Here is a 13,376-nt window from a genome sequence, read left to right on the forward strand (position 1 = left end):
CCCTTGGTCACCCCAAATAAAGTGTGTGTGCGCAAGCTAATATTGTCTAAGAGAGCTGTTTCATTAAAATCCTTGGCAAAGCCCCCCCCCCCCCCGCTCCCCCCCCCCCCACACACACTGCACTCACTCCCAACCTAACCAGGATCCTGCAGACCAGACCGGACCTGTTCTGTACTCTGCTTCATCCTTCCAGACTGGTGTGCAGCAGTGCCTGGATACCCTGAAGGCTGAAGGAGGAAACAGGACACGACACAGAACCACAGCGGAATTCCAACACACATAGCACAGTGCAGCATCCCTGTAATCATAGCACTTGGGAGGTTTGTGAGGCAGGAGGATCACTAAAGATTTGAGGCCAGGCTGGTCTACAAGTACTAGGGTAGTCGAGCCTGCCTACGAGGCTGCATGTTAAGACTCTGGTTCAACAGAATGAACACAAAAATATCTTTACCTTTTATAGAACTAGGGGTTGAACTCAGTCCTTCACATATGCTAGGCAAGGATTCTCCCACTGACCAACAACCTTAGTCCTTTACTCAGCAACTGGTTATTGCTATGTTACCTAAGTTGGCTTTGAACTCCTGAACCTAGACAATTATCAAAATCCTGAGAGTCAGAACTATTGGCACATCCTAACGCCCAGCTAAACTTATTTTTAACTGATATATAAAAGCACAAAAGTGTGCATACTTATTGGACATCAAGTGATAACTAAAAGCATTTTATATGTGTTTAAATCATGATAAACTATATCTTCTATCAGTTTCACTTTTTTAGTGAAATTTTTCAAAAGCCTGATTTGTTTTGTTTTGAGACAAGGTCTCATTGTGTAGCTCCAGCTGCCTTCTACCACACAAAGATCTTTCTGCTTTAGCATCCAGAGTGCTGGAATGAAAGGCATGTCATCACATCTGACACACTAGAAGTTCCTATTCAAATGCAATTTAGTCACCCATTGATTAACCCTTCCCTAGCCCTCTCAATCTTACTCTCTCCACTCCCTGCTAACAACTTGTATGAGACCAATTCTGTCTTCTCTGTGTGGCTTATTTCACTTAACATAATTATCTCCAGTTCCATTCATGTTGTTACAAATCACATTTTTATTCAATCATCAGTTGAGGGTTAGAGAGCTAGCTCAGTGCTTAAGAGCACTGACTGTTCTTCCAGAGGTCTTGAGTTCAATTCCCAGCAACCACATGGTGGCTCACAACCATCTGAAATGAGATCCGATGCACTCTTCTGGTGTGTCTGAAGACAGTGACAGTGTACTCATATACTCATATAAATCTTTTTTTTTTAAGATAGCTACTTCCTATAAAAAAAATCATCAGTTGATAGACACTCAAGTTATTTCTGTTTCTCAGTTATTATGAATACTGCTGCAGTTAATGTGCAATCTAACATGCAATGTAGATGGCCCAGCAGTGGCATTGCTAGATCATATGGTTGTTATATTTTAAATTCTCTTAGGAACTTTCTTTTTCTTGTTCTTGTCCTTGTCCTTTTCTTTTTTCTTTTCTTTCCCCCAAGACAGGGTTTCTCTGTGTAGCCCTGGCTGTCCTGGAACTCACTCTGTAGACCAGGCTGGCCTTGAACTCAGAAATCCGCCTGCCTCTGCCTCCCAAGTGCTGGGGTTAAAGGCCTGCATTACCACTGGCAGGCATTTGTTTACTTGAAACTGTGTAACTCAGCATAGATCCTACTGTTCTGGAACTCACTGTGTGGACCAGGCTGGCCTTGAACTCCGACATCTGCCTGCTGGGATTAAAGTCACAACACCTGGCATGTTAGGAACTTTCATAATGCTTCTTCTTTCTTATATTTTTGGTTGTGAGCCTAGCCTCTCCAGCCCCTCTAGCCCTGCTTCTTCTTTCTTTAGATATGGTCTTATCCTGCAGATTAAACTGGCCTGCAACTGATTATGCAGCCCTGGCTAGCCTTAAACTTGTAGCAATTCTTCTGCCTCGGCCTCTCAAAAGCTGACATTACAGGCATGTGACCATGTCTCCATGCCACTTTCCATAATGACCATGCTAGTTCACATTTATGCCAACATTGGTACCACCTACATAAAAAGGTTCTCTTGTCCCTATATCCTCATCCTCATTGCTAAATTTGATTTTTTTTTTTTGAGACAGGTTCTCTTGTATCTTTGGTGAGCCTCAAGCTCACTATGTAGCTGAGGATCTTGAACTCCTGACTCTCATGCCTACATTATACTAGTGCTGGTATTGCTGGCATGTGTCACTGTGCACAGCTTTAGGAAGTGTCAGAGATTAAGTCCAGGGCCTTGGGCATGCCAAGCAAGTACTCAACTAAACCCCAGCCCCAACCCTTGATAGTTTTTAAAATAATTATGTGTAAGGGTCTGAAGGGATATCTCGTTATGGCTCTGATTTCATTTCCTGATGATTAGTGATGGGGAGGGTTTTTTTTTTTTTTTTTCCACATACCTTTAGCCATATTTTTGAGCCAGGGTCTTACTATCTTACTATGTAGCCCTGTATATCCTAGAACTCACTATGTAGACATGGCTAACTTCAAATTCACAGAGATCCTCCTGCCTCTGATTCCCAAAACCTGTGCCTTTAGCCATTCTTGTATCTTCCTTTGAGAAACTTCTGCTTAGACATTTTTTTTTTTACATTTTATAATTGAGTTGTGTTCTTTTTTGCGTATTTGTTTTTTGAAGCAGAGCCTTACCATGTAGCCCAGGCTGGCCTCAAACTCACTAACTTTTTTCAACAAACTGCCAGGTGCTAGAATTATAGGTATGCTTCATCAGGCTCAGCTTAAGAGCATGTCTTTTAGAAACACTGCTACTCTCTCTCCTGAGAACTTTCTTATTTCCAGGGTTACTGCTAAATTCCTTTCCATTTCTTCCCTCAAATCCTTTCACTATATTATGCTGTCATAGTGATTTTCTAAAAGGTAACTTCGATTTAAAATTCCTTGTGATGAGCCAGGCAAAGTGGTTCAGGCCTGCAATCTTAACACTTGGGAAGCTGAAGCTTTGGGATCACAAGTTAGAGCACAGCCTGTCTCAAGGAAACAGAAAATACAACCAAACAAAGCACAAACCTAGGGATTCTTTGGATGTTTTTGTTGCTATAGAAACACTCCTAAACCTCACTGCACTTTAAGCCAGGTCTGGTGATGGATACCCGTGCTCTCAGTTGCTTGGGAGGCTGAACCAAAAAGGTGAAGCCAGTCTAGGGTATATAGCAAGTTCAAGGGCAACCTAGAGACACCTTGTTTCAAAATTAAAAAAAAATTAACTTAGGTGTGTGTGTGTGTGTGTGTGTGTGTGTGTGTGTGTGTAGGTCAGAGAACAACTTTGAAAGTCAGTTCTCTCTATGTACTATGGGATCAGATTAGGGACTGAACTCAAATCATCAGGCTTACAGGGTAAACACTTTTTCTATTTTTATGTTTCTGAATGTTTTGCCTGTGTATATGTATGGGTATGATTCGAATACAGTGCACATCGAGGCCAGGATAGGGAGTCAAAATACCTGGGACCGGAGCCACTGTGTGATTTCTAGAAACCAAAACTCAGGTCCTCCACAAAAAGAGTGAGCTCTTAACTGCTGAGCTATCTCCCCAGCCGAATGAAAGAAAGAACTTCGGCCATAGCTGTTTTGTTTTATTTTGTGGTTCTGTTTTATGAGATAGGAATTCATAAGGGCTTACCTTGAATGCTTCATCTTCTTGTTTCTACCTCCTAAGTGCCGCAGTGGTCCATACCTGCTTTACTTGATGCTGGCACAAGCATTCTACCAACTAAGCTGTATTGCATCCTCAGTCATTCTTTTTATTCGTGCTCTGATCACAAACCCACCAGAACGCCAAGCATGCAGCATGGTCTTTAGTTTGGTTCTCTTTAAAGCGATCTACCACTCATCTACCAGAGCCCACTCCTGCAGTGACGTCTGTCCGGGGGAGCCAACAAGAGGGGTCTTGGACACAAATCAAAGGAGACTATATTAGACTTCATTCAGCATTAATCTATTTTTCAATATAGGGTCTCATTAGCCCAGGATGACCTTCAAGTTGCTATATAGCCAAGGGTGGCTATGAACACCTTTTTTAGTTCTGGATTTGTCAAGACAGGGTCTTACTGTGTAGCTCTGGCTGTCCTGGAACTCAGACAGACTGGCCCCGAACTCACAGAGATCCACCTGCCTCAGCCACCTAAGTGCTGTGATTAAAGGTGTCCACCATTAAGCTGGGCCGTGGCTCTGAGCTCTTGTTATCCCTGTGTCTGTTTCCCAATCACTAAGATTATAGGTGTGCAGCATCGAAGCTTGCTAAGACTTCCATCTTGAAGGACAACTAAGAATTGGGTAAATGAAGCAGTGAAATTTAAGCTGACAGGTCAGAACATAATAAAGCATAGGAATGGAGCAAAATATCTTGTACACTGGAATGGCAGTTAATGACTAGAGTAGAACTGCTGACATTTACTGTGTGTTTACTGTGCTCACATCATGTTAATTGTGTTACATAGTGACAAAGGCTTAGTCCTTAATCAAACTGGGGTCTGCCTCCTCTCAGACACTGGATGGTGTCCTAAGTCCAGTTAGTCCAGCTTTACTAAGAATTTGAGTCTCTAGCAACCTCCACCCTCAGTATCTGATCAAATCCTTCTGTGCTCGTCACTCTGGTCAGCCTGCAGCAAGAATACCGGTAGATTTTACATTTCCTCTTGGTAGTTTTCCGTTTGTTGACCCCTAGCCTTTCCTTTGGCTACATACTGCTTTTCTTCCTTCCTATGCTTGAAGCTGAACCTAACTTCCTTCCTCTGCTACAAAATTCCCTTGCAGTGGTCACCCCATGCAGCCTTTCTTTAACAGATACCATGAAAAGTATTTTAACAATAGAAGATCATGTCTGTTCTTCATGTAACCTCTATGAGAGGCATAATTTGTTAATAGCATTTCACTAAATAGAATCCTGGAGATCGAGAGTTGGAGTTTCCTGAGGATTCAATATTTAAAATCGTTGAGGGGGAGAGAGGATACGAGTGGCAGAGGCTGGAAAGAACTACTCGGGGCCAGACTCAAACATTTTGTTTTAGTCCTATTTGGGCTGCCATAACAAAAATACCAGATACAAAACTTGTTTGGTCTTAGGTCAGAAGGCTAGAAGTCTTGTTGTTGTTGTTGTTAAAGGATGAAGTCTCAGATCAAGGTGTGAAAGTTCACATTCTTTCTAAGGTCTTGGTCCTTGGCTTGCACATTGCCACCTTCTTTCCTAGGTACTCATATGGTCACCGTTTATGTGCATCATTGATATTTCTTTTAATGGCTTCCTCTCTTATTATAAAGACATCAATCAGGTATTATTAGGCTCCACTATGACAGTCACACTTTAACTTAGATACATCTTCAAAGGCCCTGTCTCTAAATGTAGTCACATTCTTAAGTACTAGGAGACAGGGATCCAATATATAAATTGGGGGAGATACAACTAACTGCATCGATACATGGCTCTGTAAAGGATTTGAACTTTAATCTAAAGACCAGTTATTCTGAAGCCTGCTGGTGAGTCAGAATCACCGGAAGATCTTTGGGGAAACGACTAATTCCAGGATATGATTCAGATTCAGTCACTATGTTCTGGGGAAAAGTTTAGTTCCTCGGTCATTTCCAGTTGATTCTGGTGCAGTCGGGTTTTTCTCTCTATCCCCACTCCAGGTACCAGGAATTAAGCGGAGGCCCTTGCATGTGTTAGATAAGCACTTACCACTGAGTTATATCTTCAGCCCTTTTTAAAATTCCGAGAGCCAGGCTGAAGAGATGGCTCAGTGGTTAAGATCATTTACTGCTCTTCCAGAGGTCCTGAGTTCAACTCCCAGCAACCACATGGTGGCTCACAACCATCTGTAATGGGATCCAATGCCTTCTTCTGGTGTGTCTGAAGACAGCTATAGTGCACTCATAAAAAATTATTTAAAAAATAAAATAATATAAAATTCTGAGGTCCAAGCCAGGTGGTAGCAGTACTACAGAACTCTGGAGGCAGAGGTAAGTGGATCTTTATGAGTCTAAGGCCCGCCTGGTCTACAGGGTGATTTCCAGGAAAGCAAGGGATACACAGAGAAACCCTATCTTGAAAAACAAGCAAGCAAGCAAACAAACAAACAAAAAAATCTGAGGACCAGCAAAGTGGCTCAGTGCAGTGGGTGGCTCTGTGGAGAACAACCACTGGACTTGCAAGCCCGATGATGGTCTGAGTTCAATTCTTAGATTTCTAGATGATGATGGAGGGCAAGAATCAACTCCTGAAAGTTGTCTTCTGACTTCCAAACCCAGAGCATTGCACACAAACACCCATACTCACACGCCACATGCACACAATCACAATGACATAAAAAAAGTAAAAGTTGTAAAACGAAAAAAGGTGACAGACCGAAAGAACAAGTGTCTAAGTGTTAGTTAGCAGACACCAAGTCAGTTAGCACACACTAACTGAGACTATTCACATTTAAGATATGAATCCACTCAGCTCTTTGGCTTCTAGTTCATATTCTTTCTATCTAAATACACATCTCATTATCCATATTGACCCCCAATAAGCCATCTTTCCTCCTGGATTTTAACTCCACTAGCTTTTGCCTTCCAGACTCACAGGGCCAATTCTCTGACCTTGGGTCTGTTGTGACATTGTTGGCTCTTTGAACACTGAAGAGATTGGGTATAGCCATAGGACTGGTCTAGTATATAGAAATCTTGGGTGGACTTTTCCCTTAGTTTGAGATGACTCTAGGAGCTTTTCTCCCCACCCCCAAACTGTATGACCCTGGAAGATAAAGGCAGGGAAGGAAAGGGAGGGCTAGGGAGAGACAGCAGTTTTGTCAGCACAAGATAAGGAATTTTATGACTACACAAAGAGAGGAAATTGCAGTAGCAAAGAATGTGGGAAAGGTTAACAACGCAGACACCAGAGCAAAAGTCAGGAGACAACTAGGTACAATTGGTCCACACCTATAATCCCAGAAACTCAGGAAACTGAAACCGAAGTCACAGGAGGAATTCTGAACCAGTCTGGACTAAATATGAGAGCTTGTTAGGGAAAAGAGAGAGAACAAGAAAGCAAGAGAGGGAGCTAGGGAAGAACTAGTAAGAAATCAAAAGGGAGAGAAAGGAAAGGAAAGAAAGAAGCCAGGAGGCAAGAAAGTAGAGGCCAATTGATCACCATGAATGATCTTCACAAAGGCTGCCCTCTGACTGATACCAGCTTGATCCTTGGCAGGTATGTACCGCTTCCTGGAAAAGGACACAAGACAACAGTTCTAAGGGCAAAGTGTAGGCTCACTTGGCTTCACTTAAAGCAGTTCTGCTTTCCATCTACTATATTTGGGCTTCATCATATAACTTTTTGCATAAAGGTTTCAATGCTAAACCACTCTGATTGTTCAGAGCAGGTAACTGCTGAGCTTGACCTTTGATAAAACCCTGTTGTCACTGAGGTCTGGTGAGTTCTGTCAGTTCTCTCTCTATCTCCTGCCTTTAGTCTCCAAAGCTGTGTCCTGTCTCCTATGTACAGCAAATGCTTCTGGTTGCATTTGATTCTATCTTTTACCTTTCCCTCATTTCCTATGAATCTTATGCCATCCATTTTTTTTTCTACTGTGTGACAGCATAGTAAATGTCTGTTCAAATCATTTAGTGGGCCTGTAGTGGTTTGAATATGTTTGGCCAGAGAGTGGCACTATTTGGAGGTGTGGCCTTGTTGAAGTAGGTATGGCCTTGTTGGCGGAAGTGTGTCACTGTGGGCCTGGGCTTTAAGACCCTTGTTCTAGATGCCTGGAAGCCAGTCTTCTCCTCTTTGTCTTCAGAACAAGATGTAGAACTTTCAGTTTCTCCTGCATTATGACTGCCTGGACACTTCCATACTTCCACCTTGAAGATAATGGACTGAAACTCTGAACCTCTGAACCTGTAAGCCAGCCTCAATTAAGTGTTGTCCTTATAAGAGTTGCCTTGGTCATAGTGTCTGTTCACAGCAGTAAAACCCTAAGACAGGGCCACTGGCAGGGTTTTCTCTATTTTTGTTGTTGTTGTTGTTTTGTTTAGCTTTAAGGTCTCATATATCTCAGACTGGCTTGAAACTTACTATGTAGCCCATTTTCTATGTAGCCTTGAACTTCTGGCCTTCCTGTCTTCACCCCCTGAATAATAAGATTACATGTGTATGCCATCATGCCTAACTTTGGACACTGTCACTTTTATCAGTTGCAGTCTAGTACCTTGTATACCTTTCTCCAATATTTTCCTTAACTTAGAAAAATTCCAAGCAAATATCCTTGTACAGGGAAGGGTAAGCTCTCAATAGATTTTTTTTTCTAATTTAACATTTCTATGGGTCTCTGGACACAGAACCTAGACATCACATTTCATAAGATCATAACCCCTAAGGGACAACTCACTAAGTGTGGTGGTTTGAATATGCTTGGCCCAGGGAGTGGCACTATTAGGAGATGAGACCTTGTTGGAGGAAGTGTGTCACTGTGGGCGTCGGCTTTGAGAACCTCCTCCTACCTGCCTGGAAGAAAGTCTTCTAGCAGCTTTCAGATCAAGATGTAGAACTCTCAGCTCCTTCTCCAGCACCATATCTGCCTACATGCTGCTGTGCTTCCTGCTATGATAATGGACTGAATCACTGAAAGTGATTCAATTAAATGTTGTCCTTTATAAGAGTTGCTGTGGTCATGGTGTCTCTTCACAGCAATGGAAACCCTAACTAAGATACTAAGTATTTACCAAGGGTATGAAATAGCCATGAAATGCTTGTTCATTCATTTTACAAATACCTGCTGAACCCATACCATGTCAGATGCTGTTGTGAGTACTTGTATCTGTGAACAACAGAAAGATCTCTGCTCTTTGTAATGTTTTTTTCCCTGCTTTCTTCCTTTCTTGTCTCCTTATTTGCATATACTGCCTCTTCCACAGATACAGATACACAAAATTAAAACTATTTTTAAAAGAAAATAGTAAAATATACAGTATATCAAAAAATGTGGGAGATGGATAAAAAATAGCAAAGGATTATGAACAAGGCACATAATATTGTAAGTATGAAAATGTCAAAATAAAGCCTCTTATTTTGAAAGTTAAATATAAAAATATTAAAAAGGAAAAGACCAGAGCATGGTGGCACGTCTTTGATCACAGAACTTGGGGGGGGAGGGTAGAGGCAGAAGGATCTCTGTTAGTTTGAGGCCAGACTGGTATACTCAGAGAATCAGGCCAGCCTGAACTATGCAGTGAGACCCTTTCTCAAAAACAACAACAACAACAACAAAAAACCTAGAAAGAAAATAATAGATTGTGGGGAGCCGACAGAAAGTGGCTTGAAGCCATCCTTGAGCCATATACCCTGATAAGAGACTTGATTATATCAGCCTGCAACAGCTGAGCACACTCTGATACCATCTTGCTTTAGATACCCAGGATCTTCTCTTGGCTGTGTGAGACTTAAAGGTGTGTGACTTAAGGGCGTGACTTAGAGATCAGAATTTTTTGTTTGTTTGTTTGTTTTCGAGACAGGGTTTCTCTGTGCAGCCCTGGCTGTTCTGGAACTCACTCTGTAGACCAGGCTGGCCTCGAACTCAGAAATCTGCCTGCCTCTGCCTCCCAAGTGCTGGGATTAAAGGCGTGCGCCACCACTGCCCGGCCTAGGGATCAGATTTAGAGACAAGCCCTAAGGGCATGACTTAAATGTGTGACTTAGAGGCATGGCTTAGAAGTGAGACACATAAAAGGCGAGAGGCAGACAGAAGAGTTCAGTACAACTTGCAGTTAGTTATTAGGCAACAGATTATTAGGCAGACAGAAGAGACAACTTGGAACTAGGAATTAGGTTAGAGAGTACAACTTGGAGTACAACTTGGAGTAGGAGTTAGGCATTGAGGAAGAAGACACTTGGACTAGAGAACTCAGAAGAAGATTATTCGGTATTAGGCACTTGGCACTTAGAGGAAGAACTTGGAATTAGACATTAGGCACTTAGCACTTGGAAGAAGTAACTTGGAACTTGGAGGTACTAGGGACTAGGATCTAGGAACTCAAGACTTGGGACTTGGAGAGAAGAGAGACTGAAGAATAAACGGGATTGAATCACACTCTGTCTGGTCTCCATTCCTCACGTCTGTCCTCACTCTCTCTCTTGCTGAACCCTGACCTGCAGACCAGAGCAGCTTGGGGCAGTGTGGGCTCTAACAATTTAGCCCCCAAGGCTTTTGTCAGTGCAGCAGAACGGTCCGAGACATTTTGGCCCCCAAACATGGGGTAGTGCAATTATCAACATTTCTGGCCCCCAAGTGTGGGGCAGCTCGGGCCGTGACAATAGATGCTGTTGAAAATGGAAAATATACAGTAGGGGAAAGAAGACTAAGGGCACTGGAAGGGGAATTATACATTTATTTCCATTCCTTGGAACAGTCCTGGGGTCTGATGGACCACTGCTACATGTCTAGCTTTATTAGTTCTAAATATGGTGGTCACTGTGGGCCTTGTGGAGATGGTGACAACCAAGTCAACATGACAAAGTAGGCGATAGGCCAGCCATAGAAATATTGGGCTCCATGAGAAGTCAGTGTTCCAGGCAGAATGAGCAGCAGGCACTGAGGCATGAAAGCAAACGACAAAAAGGTGAGGGTGGTGGGAGGTGAGGACACGGAGATCACAGGGGTGAAGTCTGCATAGGAGTTTTTATTACGTGTCTATTGCTATGTAATAGATGTAATAAATTACTCGGAAACTTAGCTACTGAGAACAAAATCCAACATTGTCAGGCTAGGAGAGAGGATAACTCAAGAAAAGTGCTTGCTTCACAAGCATGAAGACCCGACTTCAATACCCAGAACCTATGGAGGTGACATGGCATGGTGACTTGGGCTTGTAATACAAACACCGGGGAGGCGGAGACAGGTAGATTCCCTGGAGCTGATTGGCATAACGGTTAGCTCCAGGCAAAGTGACTATCTATCTCCAATACCAGCTAGGCAGCTCCTGTATTAGTTTGCTCCTCTATTGGTGTCATAAAACCATGACCAAAAGCAACTTGGGGACACAGGGGCTTTTTTTCATCTTACAGTTATAGCTGCTCATGGAAGGCAGTCTGGCCAGGAACTCCAAGGCATGAACCTGGAGGCAAAACTGAAGCAAAGACCATAAAGGAATGTTGCTTACTGGGTTGTTCTCATGGCTTTCTTAATTTATTTTTCTTTAATAAAACCCAGGCCCATCTGCCTAGGGGTGGCACCACCCACAGTGGCCTAAACCCTCCCACATCAACCATTAGTCAAGAAAATACCACAGAGATTTGCCTATGTGCCAATATGATGGAGGCATTTTCTCAGTTGAGGTTATCTTCCCAGGTGATTCTAGCTGTGTCAAACCTAGCCTGAAGTTGTCCGGCCCACATACAAAAGAAAGGAGAAAGAAAAAAGAAACTGCATACAAATTCAGGAGAGAGGTTCATATGGATAGTTCTAGCTTTGGTTCTCAAGAGGTTATATGATTTTATTTGGGAAAGTTAGTCTGCTTTTTTGTTTTGTTTTGTTTTGTTTTTGTTTTTGAGACAGGGTTTCTCTGTGTAGACCAGGCTGGCCTCTTTCTCTGTGTAGTCCTGTATGTCCTGGAACTCGATTTATAGACCAGGCTGGCCTCAGTCTCAGATCTGTCTGTCTCTGCCTCCCAAGTACTGGAATTAAAGCAGTATGCCACCACACCCAGTTTATTGATTTATTTTTTTAAGACAGGATCTCATCTGTATCTGTATCTAAAGCTGGCTTTGAATTCACTATGTCATTGAGGATAACCATGAGCCCGTACCTCCCAAGTAATGGAGTTACAGGTGTGTACCACCACACTAGATTTATGTGGTGCTGGAAATCAGACTCGGGGCTTCATGCATGCTAGGCAAGCAATTTACCAGCTGAGCAACATGACAAGTCTCAAGAGATTGTAGTTATTTAACTGAAGTATCCTCTTCAAAGTGTCTTACATGGTCAGGAAGGTGTGGTTGCTAGCTGGTCCAGAGAGAGAAAAGATGAGAAAAGCTTAGGACTTATTTTCTCCTCATTAGGGTTATTTGGATCCTGGGATGCTCTCTTGCCTTCCTCCTTCCCTTCCTTTCTCTTTTTCTCTCTTTTGAGTGGGGTTTGAGATTGGTAGCCCAGGTTGGCTTCCTATGCAGGTAAGACCAATCTTGAAATCCTGGTCTTCCTGCTTACAGCTCCACCTCCAAGAACTAGACTACAAACATATGCCAACTGTCTGTCCTTTCTGTCTGTCTGTGTCTGTCCTTTCTTTCTTTTCTCTCTCTCTCTCTCTCTCTCTCTCTCTCTCTCTCTCTCTCTCTCTCTCTCCCCCTCTCCCCCTCTCCCTCTCCCTCTCCCTCTCCCTCTCCCTCTCCCTCTCCCTCTCCCTCTCCCTCTCCCTCTCTCTCTCTCTTTTTCTTTCCTGTTTTACTATGTAGAGCAGGCTGGCTTCAGATTCATAATCCTTGAATAAACCTTGGCTTCCTGAGTGTGTTGGGATTACAGTCATGAACCATCACAGCTGGCTTCACCTTCTGTTTAAGTACTCAAACCAGGCCTGGCTTACTCCATAGCAACCAATCCCAGAGAGGAAGGCAGAATGCACAGGCCTTCTATGTCCTCACCTTCTATGTCACCCACTGCTACTTCTGTATTCTATCAGTCACACAAGCCCTAATTCTATGCAGAAAAAAAAACACATGCAAGCACATGACTACTGGTGACTACTGAAAGATGAAGATTGTTGGACATCATTATGGTGGCTGGCACCATAAATTTTAGTGGTAATAAGAAATCTGGTGACTTTTTTTTTGAGTGAAATGGAGAGCCAGTGAAGAAATCTAAACAGAAACAATGATCTGGATTGTGGTTTATGTGCATGCATCACTGGCTGTTGTGGGAATGAAGTGGAAAGAGAATTGAGAAGAGCTGTTAGGAAGGTTCTGCATGCAAGGAGAGAGGTGGGCTCGATGAAGTGCTGGTGACGTTGATGAGAACCTTGGTATTCTGGACATGCTTTCCTAGTATGCACAAAGCCTGCATTCAATCCTCAGAGCAGCATAAACTGGGCATGGTGGTGCACACCTAGAGTCCAACAGCAACAGGGAGGTAAAAGGTGGCCTTAGAAGATGGCTCAACAGGTAAAAGCATCTGATCTTATAAGCCTGGGAACCTAAGTGTGACCTGTGGAACTGATGGGTGAAGTGAAAAACTAACTACTGAAATAGGCCTAGAGGCCTCCATATCCTGTATAAGCCTGCACTTATGTCTCTCACATACCCACATTAATAATAAAAAAGAAGAAGAGAAGTTCCAGCTC

At 42.9% G+C, this 13,376-nt stretch overlaps 1 protein-coding gene across 5 annotated transcripts in view; it reads left to right on the top strand.

Moving 5' to 3' along the window:
• The first annotated feature begins 6,994 nt into the window (after positions 1–6,994).
• Xiap (X-linked inhibitor of apoptosis) overlaps positions 6,995–13,376 on the top strand; it is a 55,061-nt gene continuing 48,679 nt past the window's right edge. For 3 of the 5 annotated variants that reach the window (XM_076918268.1, XM_076918270.1, XM_076918271.1), the window contains exons 1-2: positions 6,995–7,260; positions 7,847–7,949. The gene's annotated coding sequence lies outside the window, so the exon portion shown is untranslated. Of the gene's footprint in view, positions 7,261–7,803; positions 7,950–13,376 lie in introns of those variants that run through there. The other 2 variants (XM_034484950.3, XM_076918269.1) reach the window with 2 other exon arrangements.

The sequence above is a fragment of the Arvicanthis niloticus genome, chromosome X (assembly GCF_011762505.2).
Source record: "Arvicanthis niloticus isolate mArvNil1 chromosome X, mArvNil1.pat.X, whole genome shotgun sequence".
Lineage (NCBI taxonomy): Eukaryota > Metazoa > Chordata > Mammalia > Rodentia > Muridae > Arvicanthis > Arvicanthis niloticus.